Raw genomic sequence first — 13,127 nt, 5'->3', positions numbered from 1 at the left:
CAAGCTTGATAGAACATTGGATTGAAGCCTTCGAGAAGATCATTCAGGCTTCAAACCTGAGGCAGGGGGAAAAAAAATCAGAGTTTTACTGATGTGTGCCACTTAATTTTGTAGAGAAAGAATTACCCACATGGCACTCAGAGTTAACATGCTCTGAACGTTTCAGAAAAAGAAATGAATGTACTAGGAAAACTGGGTTTATTGTCCCTGAAATACCACCATCTTCTCAAAAAGACATGGCAGCATAATGTTATCAATTTTAAACTGCTACCAACGGCAATGTGGATATATCACTGCCATCCCTGAGATGTTTTGCAAATATTTCTCTCCTTGACCAAGCCACAAATTCAATTTGTTCCCAGTTAAATCCTCATAAAACAGTGTCTTTGACAAATGATTGTTTTTTTCCTTCCCAACCCAGAGAAATGCCAGACTGGGCTATTTTCACTTTTGGTGGGAAATGTTCCATTTAGACTGACGCACAATTACGTGGCAAATATCCTGATGTTCTTTTTCTTGTCATATGGCTGAACTTTAGAGAGTTGTGAAAGTGGCCTGATGATTATAATAAAAATAGTTAATTTAGTCTGTTTTAAGCACGTTACTTGCATTATTCACTTATTCGTTACACCTATGCTGAGTTAGGTACTATAGTTATACCCATTTCATATGGGGGGGGAGACTGAAACTAATGACATCTAAATAATTTACCTATAATCAATAAATGGCACCCTCCTTTTCACTATCTTTTATCATTCTTTGTTCACATTGAACAAAAAAGATTTTGATCGACCAATTTAAAGATATTAAAATCATTGTTCAATATCTTCTTGGAATATAAACATAAAATGTCTCTAGTATCTAGAAGATTTTCCTATGAAACCATATAGATTTTGTGAAGAAACACAAATTATATACATTATTTAAAAGGTGTCAGATATCTAATATTTAATAGTCTTATTTATGAATTTATATTTTATTATATTTATATAATACAAATAGACTATTTTTAAAAATACTTTGTGGATAGGTAGATACATATATACACGTATGCATATAAACATACATACATACATACATACATACATAGCCAGAAAGGCCTCCCAGACTATTATATAAAACCAGGCAATCCCTAAGCAGCAAAATTCTAAAAGTCAAAATGCCTGATACCTCTGGCAGGCAACTAGTATACTTTGAAGAGCATTGGCCCCAACTTGTTACCAGGTAACGGAAATGAATCCTGATTGGTTGGTGAACATAGTCCAAGACTAAAAGAGGGATCAAAAGGATGAGTGGGCAAAAGCCATCTTGACCCACTGACATATTTATTTAACCTTGTCTTAGTTTTTTCACAGTTCATACCCCATGTACCAGCTAACCTAGCCTCTTTGTTGATCCCTATATATACCAGGGATGATCTGTGGGACAATTTTTAGGTCATTGGAGTGATTACCACAGTCTCCATACCTATGCTTCTCACATTAAAACATTTTGAAAGGCTTCCTCATCCCACTTTACCTCGTATGAGCTACTACTACTTTTTTTTTCACCCTTGTAACAGGAAACTAAGGTTCAATGACCTGAGATCACAGTTTGAAAGACTGGCCATTCTTGGTTTAGAATTGAGGTCAATAAACTTTTCCTATAAAGATCCAGAAAAAAATGTTTTCAGCTCGGAGGATCATATAGTCTCTGTCACAACTACTCACCTCTGCCACCGTAGTGCAAAATCAGCCATAGATGATTCATAAATAGATGAGTGTGGTGGTGTTCTAATAAAACTTTATTTATAAATACAGGTGGTGGGCCAGATCTGGCCCATGAGCAAATCATCATGTACCCTGTGACTCTGGTGTTAAGTTCTTTCTAGAGCCTTTAATCCTCCTCCTTCATGTTTATACCCAGGAGGGGAGTATGAGCATCCCACTGACCAAGTCCTCACTGTAGCTGCAGAGCCCTGGCCTCACCTACGTCTTATTTAGATATTGTACCCTTAGGTAGTTTTGCCCAACAGTACCAGGAGATCAGATATCAATACTATTTTTTTTTTTTTTGCATTCCCTCTAAATATATTTTTTACATTCTGGAAAACTATTTCACCTCTGGTTAATAATTGCTTATGTCATCAAAAACAGTGAGTGCAATATTTTCCTTAACATTTTTTTTGAGGGGAGGGGTAAGGGGGGTGTTGTCTTAATGACATGGAGTGGCCAGGCACCGTCAGACTTCACACATAGGTTTGTTTGCGCAACAGCAAGACTGTGGCTATGTGGTTTATGTGTTTAAGAGGTAGCTGTACTCTGCCACACAGTGTGAATTTTTAAAAATGAAAGGGTGTGTGTCATGGAAAGAGAATGAAGGATTCAAATAGTAAACATATCCATCTTTTAAATAGGCCCTTTATGGCATAGCCCTCAAACACAGCCGTCTTGAAGAGAGTTGACGATGGGAGCTGTGCCTCAGTGACCAAATGGTAAAAGTTGGAAAACAATGCGTGTAGGGGCTGTCCCCACAATCCGCAGTGAGTACGAGACTTGTTCAGGGGAGGGTTCTTGGCACAGCGATGGAAGTAAGCTTTTAGTCCAGCTCCCGTTTCTAATCCTAAATCAAACCACTACACTCAGTCTCTCACTTTAATAAGCACTAAATCCACATGCTAGGTTTCAAAAGAAAGAAAAAACCTACTTTAACTATTAAAACTTCCCCGAAACCTACTCATGGGAACAGAGAACATATGGTGTTGTAATTTTTTTTTTTAAGCAAGACATCTGTACTATTCAAGAAATAGCTAAAATCTGTCGGATTCCAGAAACTTTTATAAGCTGGACTCCAAAATAGATAAATTATTTTTATTAGATTCAGCCATGGACAATTCATGAAGAAAATTCTAGCTGGAAAACAAGTTTTTAAAAGAGAACCTTTGGTAAAGTGTCAGTTTACATCTTGATTTCAAATAGCAAATGTTAAGAAAACTACTTTAATTTTCAACGCATGTGTGATGGAGTCCAGCTACAAAAATCTTGTGCGTAAGTAATGGGAAACAATGGTGAAAAGATCCGTTCTCCTGCTGTGACCTCTCCAGGAAGCATTCCCGAGTGCTCAGTGCTAGCTCTTTACAGGACATCTCTTTATGAGCACCTACTATGGACCAGGCATCATGCAGGGGCACTTGGAAACGCAGTGAGCTGCATTAAAGAGAAGAATGCCAGCCTCAAGAGGGCTTTTTTTTTTTTTTTAAGATGTTATTTATTTATTCATGAGAGACAGAGAGAGAGAGAGAGGCAGAGACACAGGCAGAGGGAGAAGCAGGCTCCCTGCAGGGAGCCCGACGTGGGACTCGATCCCAGGTCTCCAAGATCAGGCCCTGGGCTGAAGGGCGCTGAGTCACCCGGGCTGCCCAAGAGAGCTTAAATCTTAAAACAGACATTGAAAATGACAATGAATTGGCTGCAATGCAGACTGGGAAAACTTATTTAAGAGCTTGGTTTTTACCAGAAGACTAACTGTTTAGTCAACACGATGGCTGGAGGGGGTGTCTTCCAGGCAGTTGGAACAGAATCTAGGCCTTGAGGACTAGAAATGGGACACATTTGAGGAAAGCAAAGCATATCAGCAAAGCCCGAGAAGAGAAAATAAAGGGAAGAAAACCACCTAATTCTGAGAGGTGGAGGGGACAAGTACTACAGAGGCTTGAAAGACCCAATAAGGACTCAAAAGTTCACCTGCATTATCCTTTTCTTTCTCCCATAGGAAAGGGATTTCCCCAGAGTACTTGGGATATAAATTCATTTCCAGATCGCTTCTCAGCCTTTGGCTAAGATCAAGTGTAGTATCTGTTCTTTTTTTTTTTTTCTTTTTAAAAAGATTTATTTATGTATTGAGAGAGAGAGAGGAATAGTAGGAGAAAGAGAGAGAGATGAGCAGGGGGTGCAGGGAGAAGCAGGCTCCCCACTAAGGAGGGAGCCTGACAAGTTGATTGATTGCAAATATTACACAATTTTATTTTATTTTCTTATTTATTTTTTATTTTTTTGTAAATTTATTTTTTTATTGGTGTTCAATTTGCCAACACATAGAATAACACCCAGTGCTCATCCCGTCAAGTGCCCACCTCAGTGCCCAGCACCCAGTCACCCCTACCCCCCGCCCACCTCCCCTTCCACCACCTCTGGTTCGTTTCCCAGAGTTAGGAGTCTTATCAGTTTAAATTCATTTCCAGAGAAAAACATACCAGGCAATGAGCTTTACATACTGGATGCAATGCTTAAGCCAGTTTTTGAATCACCGAGCACAAAATTTACACCCTGGTTTTTCTGTTTCATAGAAATAAACAGGATTGATCAGTGAACAGTTATCTTAGAGTAGACAGTATGAGGAACAACAAATATGCCAAATGAAGAAAAAGTGTTTTTGTGCACTGAGGAAACTTACAGGTATTTCCAATTTTTCATAGCAATTGACTCCTTATTAACCAGAGAGTGACTAAAAGTACTTTCCAATGAAAACAAAACCAACTATGTGTAACAATACAAGACATTCTATTGGGGGAAAAATCTGCTATAAAAAAAATCTATATAGCAAGGTTCATTGTTTTGGAACACAGAAGGGAAAAAAATTCACCATTCTAATATAGATTTTTATTTTTTTGCAAACTATTGTCCGGTTTTGTACATCTTTGCAGCAACAGTTATTCCTTTATTTTCTGTATGTTTTCATTTAATGTTACTTCCCATATTTCAAAAGATTCGACATCATCATTTTTAATGACTGCAAATACTCCATCTCTAAGTAATTAATTGTGACAATTCTGATTATGTGTCAGTGTTGCATGATTGAGAAAGTTGGTTGAAAAGGAAAAGGTTTTCTGCACTAGGGCTTGATGTATGTTCAAATCACTAAATTTAAGTAAAAAGAAATGAATCATTTTAATGAAATTGTTGGAACAGTGCATGGTCCTTTCACCTATAAAATTTGGCAATACCAAAATGAATGGAATAAATTTCAGAAATCTGAATATCTGCTAAAACCTCTTACTATTTAAATAGTACTAATTATTTTTAATAGACTTTATTTTTTTAAAAAAGCAGTTTTCAGGCCACAACAAAACTGAAATGAAAGTACGGAGTTTCCAAGTACCCCCCTGCCCCTGACACACAGCCTCCTTCACTATAAACATCCCACACCACCCTGATGCATTTGTTACAATCAATGAACCTACCCTGACACATTATTGTCACCCAACCTCCATGATTTACATTAGGGATCACTCTTGGTCTTGTACATTCTACGGGTTTTGACAAACCTATAAACATGCATCCACCACTATAGTATCGTATAGAATGGCCTCACTACCCTAAAAATCCAATATGCCCTGCTTTTTCTTCCCTCCCCCATTACCCCCAGCAACCATCAATCTTTTTACTCTCTCCAGAGTTTCACCTTTTCCAGAATGCTGTATGGTTAGAATCAGAGAGTATGTAGTTTTTTCCAGACTGGCTCCTTTCACTTAGTGATATGTATTTATGTTTCCACCATGTCTTTTCATAACTTGATAGCTCATTTATTTTTAGCACTGAATAGAATTTCACTGTCTGGATGTTCCAAAGTTTACTTATCCATTCATCTACTGAAGGATATCTTGGTCGCTTCCCAGTTTGGGGAATTACGAATAAAGCTGCTATAAGCATCCACGTGCAGGTTTTTGTACCCACATATGGAGTTGAAATATCAGAGTACAATTACTGGATCATATGATAAGAGTACGGTCAGTTTTGGAAGAAACCACCAAATTGTCTTCCCAAGTAGTTATAACATTTTGCATTCTCACCGGCAGTGAACAAGAGCCCTCATTTCTTCACATCCTCATCAGCATTTGGTGTTGTGTTTTGGATCGTCACTATTTTAATAGGTATGTAGCGCTATTGATTACTTTTTTCTTTAAAAAGCACAAACAAAACAAGTCTTTATTCAGCGAAGACTTGAAATCATTTTGCCAACTTTTTTTCTCCGTAATTTTTGTTTGCTTTCACTGAGAATGCCAAAAGTGTTCATAATGCAATGGAACTTCATTTGTATCAACCAGAAGCAAAGACTCTAACACATCAGTGAGTTATTCTTTTTTACTTTTCTTATTTAGTATTTTTATGAGAGATATTCATAAAATAGAGAAAAAAGCTTATAAAACCTGCCACGTACTCAGTATACACTCTGATCTCTCCTTGTCCCTCCTCCTACCCCCTCTCTCTTCTCCCTTCCCTTTCACCCCCAATTTCCTTTCCTCCCTCCTTCCCTTTTTCTCAATTTCTTAATCTCTTTACGCCACTCCCATCATATTTTTGCTTCTACTACTCCAATGAAACTACTCTTGTCAAGATCATCAACAACTCGCACTTGTCAAATCCAGAAACCAATCATCTGGCTTCTTCTTACTAGACTCTGGACAGCCTCCACACACCACCCTTCCCTGTAATTCCATTCATCCCACCAAACACATCTTCTCACTCTGTGTCCTTCACTACTCTTCTTCCTATCAAACTCTTAAATTTTTAGAATCAAAAGGGCTCAGCTATAGAATATCTATGCTTCACTACATATGCTTTCTTCCCTAAGTAATCTCATTCAATCCCATGGATTTAAAATCTTCTATCTGCTGATGAGTTCAAAATATATGGCTCTAGTCCTGAACCCTCCTTGAACTCCAGACTCATAAATCCACTCTAAAACTTAAAATACACAGAACAGAATAATTCGATCATAAATCTTCCTTTTCACATACCCCTATCCACACCCTAGATGCAATATTCTGCAGTCTCATGCTTCTCAGAGAATGGCACCTCTCTCTGCTCACTGGCTTGGGCCTAAAGTTCAAAGTCTGCCTTCATTTTCAGTACCCCCAAGAGCCAAATCAATCAGAAGTTCTTGCAACTCCATCCTCAAGACATCTTAAACCCTCCTGATCATCAACACCCTCCTTCTGCACAGCCATTGTGTCTCACCTGGACTGCTACTGTCGCCCACCTGTTCTCAGTCCTTCCTCTCTTGTCCTGCTGCAGAGCATCCTTCACACAGTGGCTGGAGTCATGTGACGTGATGTAAGAAATTGACGTTGCTTTGCCCCAGTTTTGTTGAAACATCAATATTAGGTACCAAAGCAAGTGTCAGGCAAATCCTCACATGTGGTTTTACAAAAGAAATCCTCCATAACTTTTTCCAATTATCTTGAATCTCTCTCACCCATTGTGATCAAGAAAGAATCCGACAGGAAGAGGATTGAGGAGGATGCTGGGTAAAGGGATACCTTTGCTCCCTGTCCAGTAAAGCTGCCAGGAAGACAAGGAACTTTCAGCAGGAAGGGTCTGGATTTGTACTTCTGGGTGCCCAGAAGCCTATCGAGAATGTTTAGTGGTCCACAGGAATAGAGACTTAAATATCCCAGTCAAAGGAAATACAGGAAACATAGGCCCACCACAGCATCTCATGAGAGGAAGTTTCTGTTTTAATCATGTTTTTGGCCCAGGGAATGCAAAGCCAGACAGCCCAGTCTCATCCACCCACAAGAACCATGTAGAGGGGCTGTCGTGGGCAAGGAGGGAAGTCAGTTAGACCCTGTTTCCAATGCAGGCAGGCTTCCCAGAGAGTGCCAGCCTGACCAGGGGAGAGGAGAGAAATGAGCACTAAATCAAATTCAGGATTTGGATTGTTGCACAGGGCTGGACACTCTCCTGAACTGAAACTCTGTTTGCAATTTAGAGTCATTACAGAATTGTGTATTACGAAAGAGTGAGCAGAAATGTTGCAGGTCTGCCAGAGTTTTCATCCAGGACCGGGGCAAGGTGATTCCTACTGAATACGTTTTAAGAGGAGGTGGGAATAACATAAAAAGGCATTTGACTTTGTTACCAGTCACTCTTGTTCAAAAATGCCCTTAGGTGATCTACCAAGCATATAAATCAGATCCTCTCTCTCCTCTGTAATTCTCTCTGATGCCCTCCACTGGATTTAGAATAAAATCTATTTTTTTTCCATTGCACTTAGAATAGAATCCAAGTAAGATCTATCTCACAGCCTTCAAGGTTTTACCCAATCTAGCTCCTGTTGAACACCTTCCAGTCTTCCCCAACCATTTCTCCCTTGGCGACTGCTCCAAACACCCTGGTCTTCTTTCCATTCTTCGAACATATCAAGCTTACTCTTTCCTCAAGGACTTTCTCTTTGCTGTTCCTTGCCTCTGGAGTCTTCTTCCTTTAGATATTTGCAAATATAAACGTTCATTTCTTTTAGGTATGCTAACATATCATTTTTTCAAAGATATCTTCCTAAGTTACATTATCTAATTATGACTCTTCCACCATTCCAGCATTAGCACGTGACCCTTCATCAGCTGTCCTCATGCACTGTCCCTCCACCAACATCACATTTCTACAGTTCTACAAGGAAGAAATCAAAAGGAAGCAATAACCAATAATTTCATCACCATAATCATGATGAAAAGTGTGAGATATATGAGGAGCTCACTTAGGTTAGAATAAACTTTTTCACTTACAAACGACTAACACATTGACTATTTAGAAAAATTTATTTTTATTGTAATGAAATATATATAACATAAAATGTACCACTTAACCAGTTTTAAGTGGACAGTTCTGTGGCATTTAGTACATTTACACTGTCATGCCACCATCACCACCAGCGACCTCTGGAACTTTTCATCTTTCCAAACAGAAACTCTGTACACATGAAACACTAACTCTTCATTTTCCTTCCTCCGGTTCTAGCTAACCACCATTCTACTTTCTGTTTCTATGAATTTGACTACTCTGGGTACCACATGTAAGTGGAACCACATAATATTTGTCCTTTTATGCCTGGTTTATTTCACTTAGCAGAATGTCTTCAAGGTTCATTCATGTCCTAGCATATGTCAGAATTTTATTCCTCTGTAAGGCTGAATAATATTACACTGTATATATAGACCACATTTTGTTTATCTACTCATCCACTGATGGTCATTTGAGTCATTTCCACTTTTTAGCTATGTGGATAACAGCTCTATGAACAGGGTTGTATAAATATCTGTTTGAACCTCTGTTATCAATTCTATTGATATTTATCTAGGAATTGTTAGATCATATGGTAATTCTATATATAGAGAAAAATAGGGATCCCTGGGTGGCGCAGCGGTTTGGCACCTGCCTTTGGCCCAGGGCGCAATCCTGGGGACCCGGGATCGAGTCCCACATCGGGCTCCCGGTGCATGGAGCCTGCTTCTCCCTCTGCCTGTGTCTCTGCCTCTCTCTCTCTCTGTGACTATCATAAATAAATAAAAAATTAAAAAAAATTAAAAATATATATATATATAGAGAGAAAAATACATAGGAAAAGAAATTGTTTTGAGGAACCTCCATACCGTTTTCCACAGCAGCACATTGACTTTTATTTAAAAGAAAACTATATATATATATACACACACACACACACATATGTATATTCAGTATATATATATGAAATTCAGTATATATATATATATATATATATATATATATATATATATATTCAGTAGAGACACAGAGAGAGACAGAAGCAGAGACATAGGCAGAAGGAGAAACAGGCTGTCTCCAGACTCGATCCGAGGACTCCAGGATCACAACCTGAGCTGAAGGCAAATGCTCAACCAGTTAGCCACTCAGGTGCTCTGACACATTGACTTTTAACTTCACAATATAAATTATATTTATAAATTATAAACTATGCCATTATAAATGTGTGTGCTTTATATTCTCTGTGTCAGGTCTCTTATTTAGATGCCTTAGCTATAATGTCATATTCAATTCTCATAGGAGACAGGTTTCTTTTCTTCACATTGTCCACAGAGTAGAAATGTGACCAAGTTGCTTCTATGTGACTTACTTCATAAATAGTTTAATATTATAGGTAGGGCTGCCTGGGTGGCTCTGTCCATTAAGCATCCGCCTTTGGCTCAGGTCATGATCCCAGAGTCCTGGGATGGAGCCGGAAGTTGGGCTCCCTGCTCAGCAGGGAGTCTACTTCTCTCTCTCCCCCTGTGCATTCTCTCTCTCTCTCTCTCTCTCTCTCTCTCATGTGCACACACTCTCAAATAAATTAATTAATTTTAAAAAATCTTATAAGTAGGTAGCATTATAATATGGCACCTTATCATCTCTAGAACCTGAAGAAATCCTTGGAATCATGAAAGAGTAAGCCCAAAGAAATAGAGTACATATTTTGTCTGTAGGAAAGAAAGTTCTTAATTTTTGTTTTCTTACATGGTAGTTCAAATCTGTTAGCACCTAAGCCTCTTCTAACTGAAGGTTCCCTCTCTGAACTTCCTTCTGAGTAAAATGGTCAGTGTATGAGAAAGGCAGACAAGTGGCTGTTTCTTAGAAGAACTGCAGGTGAGCCAGTCTGTAGACACATGTCATGGAGAAGGTAGAAAAAGCAAAACAAGCAACCTTACCAGGTCACCATTGATGAGATTACTGATTTTCCAAATGCAACCAAAGTAAACTCACTCTCCAACAGGAATATCAAAAGTAGAGGTCTCCCATTAACCTGAACAAAGCATTCCTCCACATTCTAAACAAGGATTATTGCATCAAATTATACTGAGACTCAGACAATATGCCAGTAATAAGGAGCCCAAAGAGGAAATCCCAGTTTATATGACTCACTGTTTTGAACAAATATTAACATTGGCTAGCCAACATTTCCCTTTGTATCACTTTTCCAGATTACCAAGAAGTTATATAATACTTCAAAGTAGCCAATACAGGCAAACTAGATAAACTATTTGGATTACTCATTTCATTACCAACAGCTTCAGTCAACTTACTTAGTAAAAGAAGGGGAAAAAAAAAATTCTGAGCTTTATAACAGGCTCATCTAACTCTGAGAAGTCCTAAGTTGAGAAGGGATCGAGACAGCATTTCTTCCTAGTTTAAAATCAGCTCAGCCTGAGCATAATGGAGTCTCACATAAAACAACTTTTGCAAATGTCAAAGAGCTCTTTCTTCAGAAGCTTTTACCTAGGCCGGCCTCTGATATGTTAACAAATCTTCAGGAGTTGACAAATGTAAATAATATAAATTTCTCTACTGAGATGGACAAATTCACTTTTTTTTCCTGGGAATTAAAAATAATAATGACAACATTATTCAGCAAATCCATGCCCACATGCAAAATGATAATGCAGTCAACCTTAAATTAAAGGGCTAGATTAGATGAGCTATAAACTAAGTCCTTCACAGACCTAAATCTTTAGGGTCTTCATTTCCACGAAAACCAAATTTATGTTCTATGTCCATGCTGTTAAATCAAAACAGGAGTACACTGCTCTTTCGTATTCCAATCTAGGTTTAAGATTTGCAGACATTTCCTATGTGAGATAGGGGATGAGTTTGAGGGGCTATTGAAGATGTCCATGGACGGGGGCATTGAGTGATTTATCCCATTGGATTTAGTGATCGCACACCACTAGGATCATCTTTATTATTATCTGACCAACGTTATATAGGAATTTCAGTAGGTGAAAAATGCTGTAAGTGTTGTGTCCTGCAGTGGCCGTGGCATTGTAAGTATGCATATGTGGCCACACACAGTGGCGGAGCAGAGGCTCTTATGAGGGAGCAAAGACAAGAAAATCTTTGCTGAGTGGCAGGAGAGCTGAAAAGGAAGATGATTCAATGCTGGACACACATGTGAATGAATAACTCTTAGAAACCATCAAGTAAAATGAATTTCCAGACACAAAGTGCACAAAAGCCAAAAACAATGAAAAAATATACATGTGTAGGTATTGCATGTGTGCGTATGATAGTATAAAGAGGAATGTATATTTCTGCATGTGGATAGGTAAACTAATTCCAGATAGATCCATTCAATATGGATATTCTGGAAGACATAATCTCTAAAAGGAGGTCAGCACCTGGAAGAGGAAGTAAGAGAGCAGAAGGGAACAGAAAGAAAGATTAGCTAGGTCATAGTCTGACCCCCATAATTGACTAAAATTATGGATTCCCTTAACCTAGATTTCTCTTCCTAGACTATTGATTTAGCTCTGATTCTGACCCCTCTTAGATGTCACTTGCTTTAGAAACAGAAAAAAAAAAAAAAGTCCATTGATTTTTCTCATAGTCAGTCTGTTCCTAAGGCCCTTACAGCTAATCAGTTACCACCTCCCCCTACTTATCTTATCGGGGCTTTCTAATTTCCTCCATTAAGAGATGTCTGACTCTGTAGTGCTGAAATCTCACAGTCTGGGTACATAAGGAGATTAAACTGAGTCACTGATTCCCCTTGATCTTCTCTACTTCCCCTTATTGAAGGCGTGTCTCTGTTTACCATGAAAGATAAGGGGGTGCAGACAAGGCAGGAATAGGATCTTAGAAGATGCAAAGGATTTAGATCTTTGCCTTGTGTATACAGTAGGTGACAAGAAAGTTCCACATGGGGAAACTATAAAGGGTTCTTCAACTATAGTTCATTATACTCTGCTTATGAAAAACCAGAGCTCTGATGATGTCTGAGGGTGTAACCAGACTCCAGCCTTTTTAAAGAGTAGTGATTAGCTGAAGTGTTTCTGACAGCTAAATAAATATTTTCTAAATAAAAATATACTGTATGTTTTAAAGGGAATATCAGAACCATTTTTAGAAAGGAGGATTGCTACTCTGGGATTCCCCAGCTGCCAGGTTCTGTTCTAAGTAGAAACTGCTATTTTCTGACTGTCGCCAGCTGGAAGCTCCGCTGTGCCAGCTAAATGGCATTTTGGTTAAACCATTCAAGGTCTAGAGCTGCAAGAAGCAATGCATATCTGAATAAGTAATGCAAACTTACAAAAGTCCATTTTAAAAGCTTTGTGGATATATGGGTATAATCCCAGATTTGAGATCTAGTAATGAGCAATAACTGGGGTAGAGAGAGAGAGAGAGAGAGAGAGAGAATCCTAGAGAGCCCTAGAGAGTTCCAAAGAAAGAAGCCCTTATCACACAGGAACCAATCCCAATAATGGAGGATGACATGGAAACTAAAGAAATCAATGTGGCAGCCTTGAGTGTTCTCTCGCAAGATTAAAAGGAAAAAGAAATTATTAAAAGTAAGAGATATAATCT

At 38.5% G+C, this 13,127-nt stretch overlaps 1 pseudogene; it reads left to right on the top strand.

Moving 5' to 3' along the window:
• Positions 1–3,795: 3,795 nt before the first annotated feature.
• On the top strand, positions 3,796–3,900 carry LOC112920954 (U2 spliceosomal RNA; annotated as a pseudogene).
• Positions 3,901–13,127: the final 9,227 nt, after the last annotated feature.

The sequence above is a fragment of the Vulpes vulpes genome, chromosome 2 (assembly GCF_048418805.1).
Source record: "Vulpes vulpes isolate BD-2025 chromosome 2, VulVul3, whole genome shotgun sequence".
Lineage (NCBI taxonomy): Eukaryota > Metazoa > Chordata > Mammalia > Carnivora > Canidae > Vulpes > Vulpes vulpes.
The sequence above is the reverse complement of the archived record's forward strand: the minus strand, read 5'-3'. Positions and strand labels throughout refer to the sequence as shown.